The sequence below is a fragment of the Pan paniscus genome, chromosome 5, assembly GCF_029289425.2.
Source record: "Pan paniscus chromosome 5, NHGRI_mPanPan1-v2.0_pri, whole genome shotgun sequence".
Lineage (NCBI taxonomy): Eukaryota > Metazoa > Chordata > Mammalia > Primates > Hominidae > Pan > Pan paniscus.
In genome coordinates this window covers 117923705-117940000 of record NC_073254.2, presented here as the reverse complement: position 1 = coordinate 117940000, position 16296 = coordinate 117923705, and the positions used below count along the sequence as shown (strand labels likewise).

Here is a 16296-nt window from a genome sequence, read left to right as displayed (position 1 = left end):
AACATAGCACTCAGTATGTGTGATTTATTAAATGATATGATGCTGATGTTGAAATGTTTATTTTTAAAACCATATCTTTTCTAACAAAGGATCGATGTCAAAATGTAATATTAAGTATAATGACACACAGTAAAATTGATTAGCTTGCAATAACTAATCTTCATAAAACTCTCAGCAAATTTATTATCATTGTGTTATTTATTATAAATCAGTTCAGAAAGGTTAATTAATGCATGCAGAGTCACACAGCTGAAAATCAGCAGATGTGGGATTTGAATTCACAGTCATCTCTCACCAAATTTTTTCTTTCTACTACACCAATGGTTCTTAGACTTTAGTATGCATCAGAATCACCAGGAAGGGCTTGCCGAAACACACGTGGCAGGGCCTCACTCCTGAGTTTCCAATTCAGGAGGTATTGGTTGTGGCTGAAGAAAATTGCATTTGCAACAAGTTCCCAGGTAATAGTAAAATCACTGTTTTAAAAACAAGAATTTGAGAACTCCTATTCTACACTATGATGCCTCTCAGATATTGCTGAAAGGAGAAAAGAAGCAGGCTCGCCTAACTCAGCTACCTCAGAGAAAGACGCTTACTCATTAAAAACACAATTCCCGGAGCCACATCGCCTTAATTTGAATCCTGATTCTGCTACTTACAAGATGCATGTCTCTTTTTTTGCCCCAGTATCCTCCTCTGTAAAATGGAGATAGTAAGAGTTTCAACCTCATATGGTTGTTAGGATTACAAGCATCAATATGCATAAAATGCTTAGAGATGGACCTGATATATAGCAAACACTCAGTAAATGTTAACTATTATTATCACAGCACAGCAATTTATTTAAGATTACTGAGTGTTCAAATGAAAAAAAAGACATATTAACTTATATAGTGCCATTTCTGACATAAGAAATACACAAATAGAGGTAGTTTCTGAAACAAAGACCAAAAAAATCTATTGTATGGTGTCTTGTATCAATGTGGCTAAAATTTTCGAGCTAAGTTTTATAAAGACAGATCATATTTCAAGTAGGTGATTTTTGTATTGATCTTCCATAAATTCTGATAGCATAACATACCAGTAAATCATAAATCAGTGAAGGGGTTTCTGAAGTATGTTGGTATAATAGGTCCTAGGCACTTGCTTTAAGATGATTTAGTTTCCATAAGGTTCAAACTCAAAAAGTTTAGATGAATAGAGAGTGACCATATCTATAGACTCTGTCTGAAATATTAGATCTTGTCTGTCATACAGAGTTGGCAAAAAGTACAGGATCAGTTGATTCACCACTGAGTTTTCCAACGATAGTGTTGCCTGACGAGCAGGTAGTATGAGAAATCAGGGACTCAAATATTTTACTATGTTTAGCATATTTAAGAGCAAGACTCCTTTTTAAAAAGAAGAAAGGTTAATTCACTTCAGTGATACGTATCTGCAATCATGTGCATGGGTAGCATGGACCATTCCATATAAGGTAAATAAATAGAAAGAGGAATAGAGAGCAAGAGGACTGGAGTGAGGATTTTCTCTATAGAAAAGTAGTATGGGACTTTTTCAACTTAGGGGAAAGCCCAGACAGTATAAAGAAGAAAAAGTGTCAGTAAGAGAAAACAATAACCAAATTAATTTAGTAAAAATTATATAGAGAATTTTTCCTTTGCCAATATTAAAACACAAACAAGACTTTGTTTGTTTGCTGTGGCAGCCAGTATTGAAAAATATAGCTTTTTCTTACTAAAGAGCAAAGTTATTTTTACTTTGGCAAACTTCAGAGCAAATGCCCCCTCCAGTGACAGATCAAATTCTCATAGTTCAGCTATTTACAAGAAAGAACAAATCTATTTTCACTATGTTGTTGAAGGTCTCTAATATCTGTGAAGAATACTCACTATGCCATTTCCATAGTAATTTAGAACCTAAATGCATTCTATTACTCAAAAAATTAAAATTAATACTAATCTAACAAACCTTTCAAAACCTGTAAACAAGAACTTCAAATTCCAAGGTCACTTTTACTTTGTAATACTTTAATATTTGTAATGCCTCTTATAGACATCATATTCATGAGTATTTACAGTATCTGAAACTCTGAAATGTCCCAGGAGTAGCAAAGGAAGTTCTGAGGGCTTTTATATGGTTCCTGTTGCTAAGGTAACCACATGCTTGATATCCATGTGTTCGACATGTCACTCTCATTTTGTGTCTGGCTCTCAGAGAGCCAGCACTGGTGCATGGCATCAAAGAAACACAGGAAATAAAAACAAGACAAAAGACCATGGGAACTGTTTCTTCTCAAGTATTATATATATATATATATATATATATGTACATATATACACGCACACACACATATATATACATATAAAATAAACACTTGCATGGTAATGTTGAAATTCTTAAATTCCTAAATTGAAGTTCACATAAAGAAATTTAATGTGAAAGTACTAATATATCAGGGTTTTCTATAGATAAGATTATTAAACACTGTCAGAAAATAAAAGGAAACAAATTCATATATGATCAACTATAGAATAACATGTACACATGAACCAAAAGCAAAGGAATATTGAATCAGTGTGTAAAATGCTCAATAAACTCAATACACCATTATAAAAGGTTATTTCCACTTTCAATGTACCCACAGAAATGTCTAAATACCAAAGTCAGTTCAACCATGAAAACTTTGATCAACATAAAATAGTCTAATAGAAAAGCAATTTATTCTTATGTTCTTATGTGTTAAATATTAACTCATCTATTAATATTTTGATCACTATTTAAAGCAAAACATTTTCTACATTATGATTCCTTTTATAAATAAAATATATGTAAGTATAGATTAACAAAAAGCATATTTAAGCAGTTTTACAATAATCGTTTATATAATACTGTGAAAAAATGAGATATTTTCACAAGTCATAAACAAATGGCTTTCCTGTGCCTCATTTTTAAATGCATTTGGTAGTATAGTACACAACTAGAGAGACAAGTAAATGCAAGAGACAATTAAATATGATTAATCAAACACCACCTTTTTTTTTCTTGAATTTTAGTCTAGGCCTGTCTTTATCTTTCCTGATTTTAATTTTCAGGTTTCAACAATAAAATACAATTCTAAGGTTTATCTTTGCCTTAATATAGCGGTCAGAAATCCAGCAACTTCTTTTGATTTAGCATAATCTTCAGTACACAGTATGAATAGCAACCCAGCTTCCATATTTTTCTTCTTTTATAAGTCCCTGTCTCTCCAACAATCCACAAGTACCTGATAACTCTTTCCAGTCACTGCCTACCAAGATTGAGCCAAAGCTTAAATTGCTGAATATGAAGTATAGAAAGTGCTTCAGTGTCACCCAGCAATGTTAATATATGGACAAATGGTCAAAAAGTAAATTGCATTACAGAGGACACTTCTCAATACAATATAAATATTGTAACATCATTTTAGCATCTTGGCCAGACAAGACTCAGTTTAATGTTCCATTTTTTTTCTTTAAAAATACGAAAAGCTCATGACATTAAGATTCTGCTCAAAATGTTTAAAAGTAGAGCAAACATGTAGAAAACACAGACCTAATTCTGATCAATTGCTACTAGGTCTAATAAACAGCACCTATAAGAGTATACATTTTCTCATTCTACTGGAGTATGTTTGAGTAGAAAATACATGATTTAGGCTTCAGCATGCATTGATATAATCTGCTTCTGTAGTGACAGTATTAACAGCTAGTATCTGGGGGATATGAAAAATGAAGTTGGTGAATTGATAAGTTTTGATGAAAATTAAGGAAATATGGAACTGATATTAGTCAGTTTTCCAGATGATGACTAGCTAAATCAAACTGACTCAGAGCACAATACTTTTTAAACTTTTTAAAATAATGTATTTTATTTGTAACTTTTCTAAAAATAATGTTATACTGATGTGGATAAGTAGTAAATAAAACACCATGAAAAATTATGGGTCCATTGTTTTTATGCAGATGCTTCTCACCAGGTGATCTAATTTCACGTTAGCTAAGTAAAAGCCCCAATAAAAATCAATTAAGAAGATTTCTGTCTCTGGGAAAAATGATATAAAAGAGATGAGACTTACCCTGCTGACTTAAACAACTGAAAGGCTAGACAAAATATATAAAATAAAGGTTTTAACAACACCAGACACTGGGCAATGAGGGACAGTGATACTTGATGGACAGAAAACAACAAATGAAGTATAGCTTATGATTACCGCAGCTATAGTCTTGACAGGGTCTCCAAGCAGCAGTACCCAAAGAAGGTACTCAGGTGGAACCAAGAAAAATCCCTGATACAAGACCAAGAGTTGGGAATCTGGAGAGAACAAGAAAGCTAGACTAAGAAAGACTACCAGAGAGAAGAGAAATGCATATTGAGAGAACACCGGAGAGCGGCAGACGGTCATTCAGGAGTATTTAGCGGATTACTGATGAAAACATGAATGTAAGACTAGAAATAATTCCTGTACCCACCTGTCAGGATGAGAAAACTCTCATAATACATGAGGCATTAGGGAGAGTAAATAAAATAATTTTGTTTAAGTTAATCTAGCTCTAGATTAATAGCTGCTCTGGTCCCACCTAAGAAAACATAGAAGAAGACCCAAAGGATCAAACTGCTTCTATAAACTAAATCCCAGAACAAAGCTCAAAAATATTTATAAAAATGCAAAAATAGTCAGGACCCAAAAAGGCAAAATATTTTATAATGTCTGGGCATCCAATTAAAAATTATGAGGCATGCAAATAATCAGGAAAATATAACACATAATGATGAGAAAAAAACCAAACAGTTGAAGCTGATGCAGAATTGATGTTAGAATTAGCAGTCAAAATCATTACAATAATAATTATTAACTTTATCCCAAAAGTTTAAAATGTTAGCTGGAGAAATAGAGGAGATAAGGAAGACCCAAATTAAACTATTGAAGATGAAAACTATAATGTCTTAGATAAAACATACATTGAAGGTCAGGTGAGGTGGCTCATACCTGTAATCCTAGCACTTTGGGAGGCCAAGGTAGACAGATTGCTTGAGCTCAAGAGTTCGAGACCAGCCTGGCAAAATGGCAAAACCCCATCTCTACAAAAACTACAAAAATTAGCCAGATGTGGTGGTATGCATTGTATTTCCAGCTACTTGGGAGGCTGAGGCAGGAGGATCACTTGAGCCCAGGAGGCAGAGGTTGCAGTGAGCTGAGATTGCACCACTGCACCCTGGCCTGAGTGACAAAGTGAGACCTTATCTAAAATAATAATAATAATAATAATAAAGTACATTGGATGAGATTAGTTGCAGATTACATATTGCCAAAAAGGAAAATAATAAATAAACCTGAAAATAGCAAAAGAAACTATGCAAAATGAAGCACATGAAAAAATAATTTAAAAATAAACACAGCTCTATGTTTTTTAGTATATCACAGCTGAATGGATTTTAATACATTCATAGAGATATATAATAAATACCATTGAATTGTATACTTAATTGAATTCTTTGGTATGTTAATTATCTCTTAATGGAGCTGTTTAGAAAATATGAGCTGTGGGCAACTTCAAGATGTCTAATATATGTATATGGAGTCCCTAAAAGAAACAATGAGTAGGAAGATAGAAAAAATATATATTTTTAGAAATAGTGGCCAAAACGTTCCCAAGTTTTATTAATGTAATAAACCCAGAGATTCAATAAGCTCCATAAATTGTAAGTACAAGAAAAAACAATGAAATCAAAGTGTATAATAATCAAATCACTCAAAATGAGAGATAAGATAAATCTTAGAAGCAGCCAAAATTAAAAAGACGTTTTATGTAGAAGTGAGGCAGGAGTATAGGGTCTGGAGGCAGGGAACTTAAGGCCGATTCTCGCTGACTTCCTACAACTAAATCAAAAGGAAAACCTCAACTTTCCATGCCCAAGTAACAAAAGGACCAAGGGCTACTCCCTTTGCAAACCCCTGCTTTTCCGCTTCAAAGATGAAATATTGAAAGTACCTCTGATTTGTCCCCTCCCACAACCAATCAGGCTGGTGGTGGGCCAAGTCTTCATTTGCATAGGAGTTTAACTTTGTAACTTCACTTCAGCCTCTGATTGGTCCCCTCCTGCAAGCAATCAGACCAAACGCAGGCCACTACTTCATTTACATAGGGTGTACTTCTAGTAACCAATGGGAAACCTCTAGAAGGTATTTCAACCCCCTAAAAATTCTGTAACTGGGCTCTTGAGTTGCTTGGCTGGGCCCGTTCCCACCTTGTGGGGTGTGCTTTCATTTTTCAATACATCTCTGCTTTTGTTGCTTCATTCTTTCCTTGTTCTGTTTGTGTGTTTTGTCTAATTTTTGTTCAAAATGTCAAGAACCTGGACACCCTCCACTCGCAACAGAGACACAGAGGAAAGAATATTAGCAGATTTCACATTTAAAAAAATGTGAAAAAGAAGGTAGTGGAGCAACATTTTTAAAGTACTGAAATGAAATATTTGCCTTAGAATCAGGTAGAATTAGTTCTTCAAATTTATTCCTCTGTTTCAAGTCGTTTTGGTTACTCTAAGGCATTTGAATTTTTATATAAATTTTAGAATTATCTTGTCAATTTCTACAAGGACACCTATTGGGGTATTGAGATTTTATTGAATCTATAGGTCAATAAGTGGAAATACTGACATTTTAACAATATAAAATCTCCTGACCCATAGATATTGTATAACTCTCGATTTACTTAAGTCTTTCATGGACCTTGTTGATAATGATGTGTCAATGTTGGTTCATCAATTATAACTAATGTACCACGTGATGTTGGTTGTCGCAGAGGCTTTGTGTGGGGAGGGGATATATGATAAACTTTGATTTTCAACTAAATTGCTGTGAAACTAAAACTTCTCTAAAAAGTAAAGTCAATTAACTTTTAAATAAAGGTTTCAAGTTAATAACCTAAGTCTCAATATTTAGAATCTAGGAAAAGAGAAAGCTGAACCCAATGCAAGCAAAAGGAAAGAAATAATAAAGACTATGGCAGAAATACATTGAGAAGAGAAAAACAATTTTAAAAATCCACAAAAGCAAGAGTTGGTTTTTTAAAAAGGCCAATACAAACAGTAAACTTTTAGCTACATTGACCAAAACAAAATAAAACAAAAAGACTCAAATAACTAAAATAGGGAATTAATGAAAAGACATCACTATCAACCTTAAGAAATAAAAATAGTATTATAAGGAAATACTATTAAGAATTGTGTGGCAAATAATTAAATAACTTAGATGAAATTGACTAATACCTAGAAAGACACAAATTACTGAAAGTGACTCAACAAAAAGAGAAAATATGAATAGGCTCATAACAAACAAGGAGTCCAAATTTGTAATTTTAAAACTTCACACAAAGAAATAACTGAGATGATGTTACTGTTAAATCCCAGCAAATATTCAAAGAAGAATTAATATAATTCATCATATATCTCCAAAAAAAGAAAAGGAAGGACTACATCTTAATTCATTCTATAAGGTTACTATTATTATCACACCAAAGCCAAAGACTTACAAGGAAAGAAAATTACATGTCTATATTACTTTCAAATATAGATGTAGAATTCCTCAACAAAATACTAGCAAACCCAATCCAGCAACATAAAAAAGGATTATACACCATGAACAAGTGAGATTTACCCAAAGAATGCAAGGTTGGTGTAACATCCAAAAATAGTATAACACAGCAATTTAATGGAATACAAAAAAAAGATAATCTTGATAAACAGAAAAGCATGTGACAAAATCTAAAACCTTTCATGATTAAAAAAACAATTATCAAATGAGGAATAGAAAAAGCTTTCTCTACCTGAAAAATAGCATTTAAAAAATTTCATAGTTAATTATCATGCTTAACAAAGGAAGACTGATGTTTCTCCTTAAGATCAGGAATGAGTCAAGGTATTGTATGCATGACTGTGTATTTCTACAAATTTTTATATAACTCTTTTGGAGCATTTAGACCTTTTAAAAAGCTAGAATTTGAAATATTTATCAAAAGCACAATCTCAAAGATTGCATAATATTCTATCAAGTTGATATACTATGATGAATTTGAATATTTCTTATGGAAAATATGGTTACTTTTAAGTTTTATATATTATTATATGTATATATAAATATATGTATATATAGTATATGTATATATAAATATTATATGTATATAGTATATGTATATATAAATATTATATGTATATATAGTATATGTATATATAAATTTATTTTGTATTAAATATATATTTATATGTATGAAATATATATTGTAAATTTATATATAATATATTATATATTTATATATTACATATTTAGATGTATATAAATATGTGGATATATAAATTTATATATACATATAAATATTATATGTATAATTTATATATACATTTATATATACATATAAATATTATATGTATATATAAATACCTGTACTCAATATTTCATAAATATATATATATGTTCCCAGTACCCAATATTATTTTAGGGAGGTAGTTATACTGGGTAAAATAATAGGAAAACTTCCGAAGACTTTGATCCACTTGCTAAAATCCTTCACCAGTAAGTTTATACTGATTTATATCCCCACCAAAAATGGGGATCTCACTCCACACAAACTTTGAGCAGTATTTTGAAACTTCAACGTTTCAGCAGAAGCTCATTGTTGTCTTAATTTGCAGTTAAGTTGATATTTAATATATTCATATTTTTCATATGCCTCTGGTTATTCATACTTTTGGATCTGTATGTTATATGTTCATATTTTAATAAAAATTTACTGGAGTATCATTTTTCTTTATGCTTTATATACAAAAAAAGTCACCTTGCACACTACCATAACTGCTCATAGTATTTTCTCATTCTTTCAATCTGGTTGTGAAATTTTTAGTGTAGTAAACTCTTAAATTTAGGTTATAATTTGAGTTTCTTGAGATATTTGGCCCAGGTCCCTCACATATTGTTATTGACTAAAGTACTCCTTGTAGTAAGGACATAAAGAACAAAGTGTATATAAACTGAATAGTAGTAGTATCCGGTGTTAAGAAAAATTATCCAAAACTTGTGAATAAAGCAAAAGAAGGACTGCATATCCTTTCAATGTCATACTGATGCATTAAATAAAAGGCCCAGGCATGAGCATTTAATTCATGAGGGAAATGTAATTTCCTTTGATATATTATTTACTATTAATTAGGGTCCAAATTTTGAAATTACATGTTAATTTATTATTTTCTCTGGTGGAGACCTAATAGATTTTTGTCCAAAAGTAATCCCAAAGGTTATGATTTTTTTACCCTTAGGCCTTAAGACAATTATATATGTCATCTACCAATTCTATTCCAACACTTTCTTCTTCAATGACTATACTTAATACTCAATTGCTAAAATGTTCTTTCGATCACCTTTACCATCTGACTAGTTCCCTCATTTATGATATTATAAATAGGTTCACACATATTTTGAAACCAAGTGGTTAATTTAATCAGCCTGTGTGGCTTGCTTTCTGTTTTTGGGGTTTCTTTCCCTCTTTTTCAAGAACATGAAGGTCAATGAATGCTGAAACTTAACTCTCACTGGCTACTTTATAAATAACATGCATAGGTCACCATGATAACAGTCACTTCAGTTATTTTATAGGAACTTGGGCCAGCTCCTGTCCAGTTCCAACTGTTAGAGACCATCAGCCCTTTAATTGGGCCTGTACAAGAACCCCAGAGGTGATCTTTTCAAGTCAGAAGGCCAAAAACTCCACCTGCAAATCATGCCAATGCCACCATTTTCTATACATATGTCCTTTCAAATCCCATGAACTCCAACTGTGCTTACATAGAACAAAACCTGTTACTTTATTTTTCTCTACTACCAATCTCCTTTCTCCATGCCTTAGACCACTCTACTTCCCTAACCCATAAATATCCCTAAGCCTGATCTTCTGTGAGGCAGATTTGAGAGCTGATCTCTCACCTCCTTACTTGGCAGTCTTGCAAACAAATCTTTTCTCTTTTGCAAAACTTGTGTCACGGTGATTGATTGAGTGCATGCAGGTAGAATGACCTGGACCTGGCCAGCAATGCTTTAACATATATTCCTCTAGATTTGATGATGGTCGTATTTATCTAACATTTATAACCTTTTAAAAATTAACTTTGCACATCTGTGTTTATGTACAAATTTTTAAACACGAATACTTTTATCCAAAATTCTATCTTTATTTGTTTTGTGCTATTTAGTTTATAATTTCTGTTTGTGTTCCTCTCATTTTAAAATTTCTTCTTTGCTGTTTTTGTTTTACTTCCTTATATCTTCACATATAAATTGTATGGTCATATCTTATTACTGTTCACTTTAGGTTATCTTCATTTTTTCCAACATATTTCAAACTTTATTTTGAAGATCAAAAAAGAAATATAAGCTTAGTACTTTATCATAGGTTTAAAGCTCTGTTCTTTGGCAGTTAGTTCATCCCACCTAGTCTCTAGTTGATTTCTTAAAGCAGTCGGTGTTTCAAACCCAAACAGTTGAGTACATTATTATTTTCACATTACATATGGTTTTATTCAAGAATAATATCTCCATTAAATTGCATCACCCCAATTAAAAAAAGGTTACGTAGTAATAATGTGCTAAGAACTATGCTGAGAACTTAAATATATATATTTGGTCACAAAATTACCCTCTGAGATTGGTTCCATTATTATCGCCCATTAAGAAAACACAATCTGAGGCTTAGAGAAGGTAAGTATCTAAGGTCACACATTTCTAAGTTATCCACGCAGGAATTGAATCTAATTTTGTCTTCCAGGAACCTGTGCTCCAAACCACTATGAGATTCTGCTTTTTAGTTATGTTTACATAATTTCAGTGTTCATCATTGGAAATTTTCTGTCACGTTCTCGTATTTTAAATTTTAATTTAATGTCATCTTTAGTTAGCTACAATATACTGTCAAGATTTTTTTTCTTAAAGAGGAAACTTTGGAAAATAATTTTTAAGACCTATATAAAAATCTACTTTTCTATTGTTTTCACAATTTAATGACAACCCAATAGCAAATAAAGATTGCATGTCATAATCTGTTGCCCTTTAAATGAAATGCTCCAATGTTACTTACAATGTCATCTTGCAGATAATACGTTACCAGACTAATTTTTGGCATTATCTATTTTATTTTTCAACTCAAATACTAACTCCTCAAAGACATAATATGGGGGTAATTTCAACATTTTTCAAGATGCATCTAGATAATGTGTCTTTTTTCCATTTTGTATTTTAAGAGAGAGGTTCAAGATGTCTAACTGGAGACAGCAGATGCCAGTTCTCAAAAAGGAAAACCAAAAGTACAAATAGGTATTTTGTATCTAATACAAAGAATGTTTTGCTCTAAGTGATCAATTTTTGGCTGTGAAAAGTTTTCTTCAAATATGCCTTTGATTACTAGTTCTATTTCATTTTTTGCAGTGTTCCCTAAAACTGTTCCTTGTGCTTCCCACTCATACAAACGTATCCTTCAGTGTCTTATTTCTTGACCATTTTTCTAGTGACTACCAGAGATTTTCTTAAAAAGTATCTCACATTTCACAAATATTTTTCTGTTGGCACTTGTTGTTGTTGTTGTTGTTGTTGTTGTTGTTCTGGCTTCTTTGCTTAAAGGCTGGATATCTTATTTTAGTTATTCCTGAAATAAGGATTGATCTATAACTTGGTTTCTATAATAATAGTCTTTGTAGATTGTTCTTGGTCCTATTTTGTGGATTAAGGGCAAATCAATCATTTGATAGAAACAGATGCTGGTTCCATCAAATAATTGAAGCTATTAAAAATAACAAAGCAAATAAAAGCAAATAAGAAAACATGGCTTTATAGGCAAAAGGGTGTAAGATCTAAGAAGAGCAGGTAATGATGTGGGTTCCAATGACTACTCACTATAACGAAAAGCAATATTTTAAAAATAAGAATGACAGTGGGAGGGTTTTATGAGTCACAGAATTAACAAGTAAATTTTTATTTTACCTACCATGCCCATTTTAACATAATTGGTACCCAAATATTGATGATGATAATGATAATAACAATCGATAAAAGGTGGCAGAGGAGAAAAAGGAGGAAAAAGAAGGATACGTATACTGTGGATTATTATTTGTAATGCCCTATGGTAAGTATTTTACTTTTTTTTTTTTTACAGTTTTAGTATGAAGAACAAGAAGTAAAAAGCTAAAAATAGAAACATACAAGGTTTTGTTTTGTATGTTTTGTATGTTTCACTGTTTTGTTGATACTTAAGAGCTGAGCACACTTTTATCCCATGGAGGTCTAATAAATATTTTCCATCTTTCTAAGTTAGATATCTGGTCTGAGTTCCAGCTAGGGAAGAGTTTGACCAAAATTCCAACATTTATATATATATATATCTACCATGTACATAAATATAAAAATCTATATACTTAAAAGCACAGTATACATTTTTATTATCTAGTTTCTAATCAGTTTATTTGAAGATTTGTAAGTTAGAATAGGCTTTTAGACCATTGTGATTTCCTAAACAACTGTCTTATTTTCTTTCATTTCTGTCTAAATCATAGTCAAAAGTAATCAAGAGTTCTAGCACTTCACTAATAGAAACAGGGCATTTCCAACAGAACAAAAGATCTTCTCAGTAAAACTATCTTTCAGAAATGAAGACATCAAAATGAAACTACTGCCACTTAATTTGAATTTTCACCACAATCTTAAAGGATTATTTTTCTTCAGTTGCTACTTACATGACTCCTATATTTTTTTGCCCCCAGATGTTCTAAAGTGTTGCTTTGACAGCTAAAATTTCACTAATCAGCCCAAGGGACTTTTAACTATCCAACTTGCAGAAAAAGAAATTTTATTATAAATGATACAAAATATAATGGAACAATACTAATTACATATTGTACTGGAGGAAAATGCCTCTGCATGATGCATTTTTAAGAAGGGCTGGGAGCTATGGGAATGCACTTGATAGAAATGAGTAGGTACAAGCAGTTTAAACTTGAACCACATTTATAAATGTTGGACAAAAGGTTTTCATATGCAATTTATATTTTTCTTCTTGTACAGGTCAAGGAACAATTCAAAACAATAATTTCCCTGATATAGTTTTCATGTTCCATATATTCGAATTTCTTAGTTTTTTAAAATATCTATCATTCATTAGAAGCCTGAAGTACATATATAAAAATAAATAAATATTGCTTACAGTCATGCAGATGACTTAAAATATTTCTGCACTTCATGGTGAATTGCTCATTCACCTGAGTGTTTAACAGTGTCAGTGTGCTCAACATTATCATATTTAATTGAATAGTTCAACAAGATAATATGCCAGAGCACACATCATTCTCTGAAATCATTCAATGCATTAGGCTCACAATAAATAAAGTAACACTTAAATGCAATACAGGGGACTTAGAGGAAAATATACAAACAGGAGAAAAGAAAGGGATACACGAAAGCAAATGAAATTTGATAGCGAAAGAAAAGATAGGTGGGTGTATGGGAAGAGATTTCTGAAATCTGATTACACCAATTCTGAAATGTCGTTTTCTCAAATAATATAATAACTTAGGTGACCCCCTCACCAGCACAAATTTTACTTGTTCCAGAACACTGAATACTTCCTTATTAAGCAGGGGAAAGTTCAAATTCAAATGAAACTTTCAAATAAAATTAACATAATGTGTTAGTCTTTTATTTTGCAAAATTAAAACAAGATTCATGTAATACAAATGATTCTTATTCCATTATTAAAATTACTAAGGTAATTAATATATTACAGAATGATATGAGGATTATCTTTCTCTGTTCTATTCATCCTATGGATAGTGATCAAGAATAATATTCCTAATATTATCAGATTGCTAACTTTTACTGGACTCTGAATCGTAATAATAGAATCTGTATGTTTCTGAGTCCTGGGGCCAAGGCAGGTGCTCCTGCAGATTCTTCCCCAAACAGCTGAAGGTTGGCAAAAATTTAGGAATCTGATAGACCAAGTCTCAGATTCCAGCTTCATTGCTGGCTAAATGTGTGACCTCAGATAAATTATTTATTGTCTCTCAGCTTCATTTTCCAGAAATGTAAAATGATGAGAATAATGCTTAACACAGAGGTCTGTTGTGACAATAAATTAACAAAAGAAAAGTAAATATCCTCTCCCACAGTTGAAGTTCTATCTATGTTAATTGCCTTTCTTTCTTTCCCCATTCTAAGTAGATGGTTCTTAGAATACAAAAATACCTGGAATGCTTTTAATCAGAGAACAATTAGTGCAGAATAAAGTCATTGAGAAAAAACTGGCCTGGGTGTCGTGGCTTACGCCTGTAATCCCAACACTTTGGGAGGCCAAGGCAAGAGGATTGCTTGAGCCCGGAAGTTCAGGACCAGCCTGGCTAACATGGCAAAACCCTGTCTCTACAAAAAAAGAAAACAAAATATTAGCCTGGCATGGTGGCATGCCCCTGTAGACCCAACTGTTCAGGAGGCTGAATTAGGAGGATCCCTTGAGCCTAGGAGGCTGAGGCTACAGTGAGCTATGATCACACCACTGTACTCCAGCCTAGACAACACAGTGAAACCCTGTCTCAAAACACACACACACATACACACACACATGCACACCACATTTAAAAGAAGAACCGCATTTTTGTTTTAAATAGTTGAGAAGCAAAGGACTAATTTGAACTTTGCTTTGAAAAATGTGATTAAAAATCATGAGTATAACTGTATCTTATATTTAACAAAATAAATTTAATCTTGTAAATACAATTATATGCTAATTCTTAGAACAAAAGAAAAAATGTGTTAATGGCAAGGTAGAACTGTTTCAGATAAATGGTAGTGTAACATGACACATAGGAGGTCATTCTCCTCATGTGTCAAATATTTAGCCCCAAAAGCATCATTTTTGCAAAAGGAATAACAGAGCTTTTATTTTATTTTATTTTATTTTACTTTATTTTATGATGGAGCTTCACTCTTGTTGCCCAGGCTGGAGTGTAATGGTGTGATCTGCACCCTCCGCCTCTTGGATTCAAGTGATTCTCCTGCCTCAGCATCCCGAGTAGCTCGGTTACAGGCGCCCGCCACCACGACAGACTAGTTTTTGTATTTTTAGTAGAGATGGGGTTTTACCCTGTTGGTCAGGCTAGTCTCAAACTCCTGACCTTAGGCAGTCCACCCACCTCCCAAAGTGCTGGGATTACAGGCGTGAGTCACCACGCCTGGCACAGAGCATTTAAAACAAATTCTTCAAGAAACATAAATAATGGATATATGTAATGAAAGTAAAGAACCGCTTGGCTACATAACCAATTGTAATGTGCATTTCTATTTCAATTATCTTAACATACCTTATTTTGGCCTAAAGCAAATTTTTCTTTATTTTTTTAAAATAATTTATTTTTTCTTACTTTATTTTACATTCAGGGATGCAAGTGCAGGTTTGTTACATAGGTAAACTTGTGTCATGGGGGTTTGTTGTACAGACTATTTCATCGCCCAGGTATTAAGCCTAGTACCCATTAGTTGTTTTTCCTGATCCTCTCCCTCCTCCCACCCTTCACCCTCTGAAAGGCCCCAGTATGTTTTGTTCCCTTCTCTGTGTCCATGTGTTTTCATCATTTAGCTTCCACTTACAAGTGAGAACATGCAGTATTGGGTTTTCTGTTCCTGTGTTAGTTTGCTAAGAATAATGGCCTCCAGCTCCATCCATGTCCCTGCAAAGGACATGATCTTACTCTTTTTCCTGGCTGCATAGTATTCCATGGGGTGTATGTACTACATTTTCTTTATTTTATTTATTACAACAGTAAAATATAAGATAAAATATGAATGTATTTTATAATTTTTTGAAAAATCTTTAGCAAATTTTCGGCATAATTTGATTGTTATTATTACATACAAATTGAGGGAATAGCCACAATTAACCATGATTAACATTATTAATATGATCAACAAGAAGCTTAAATATAATCCTTTGCTTAAGGATTAATTTACATTTAGCATTAAAAACCCTGGGCCTTTCTTAGACCAAATAGCAAGCATCTGATATTCCTTAACAGATTTTTAAAATAGGCACAATTTTTATGACAGCATCATCAGAGCTGCTGAAATTTTGAAGCTAAAAGGTGTGGCATAGATATGAAACACTGTAGTTAGTTTTTTTTGTTTAAATGTTGGACTCATGATTCAAAACTTTGAGATCACATCATACACTGTATGCTCCATTCACCTCG

At 32.4% G+C, this 16296-nt stretch overlaps 1 long non-coding RNA gene across 13 annotated transcripts in view; it reads right to left on the bottom strand.

Annotated features, from left to right (window-relative positions):
• Positions 1-16296, bottom strand: part of LOC100992117 (uncharacterized) — an 843804-nt gene that overhangs the window by 571816 nt on the left and 255692 nt on the right. The gene's annotated exons all lie outside the window — the stretch shown is intronic.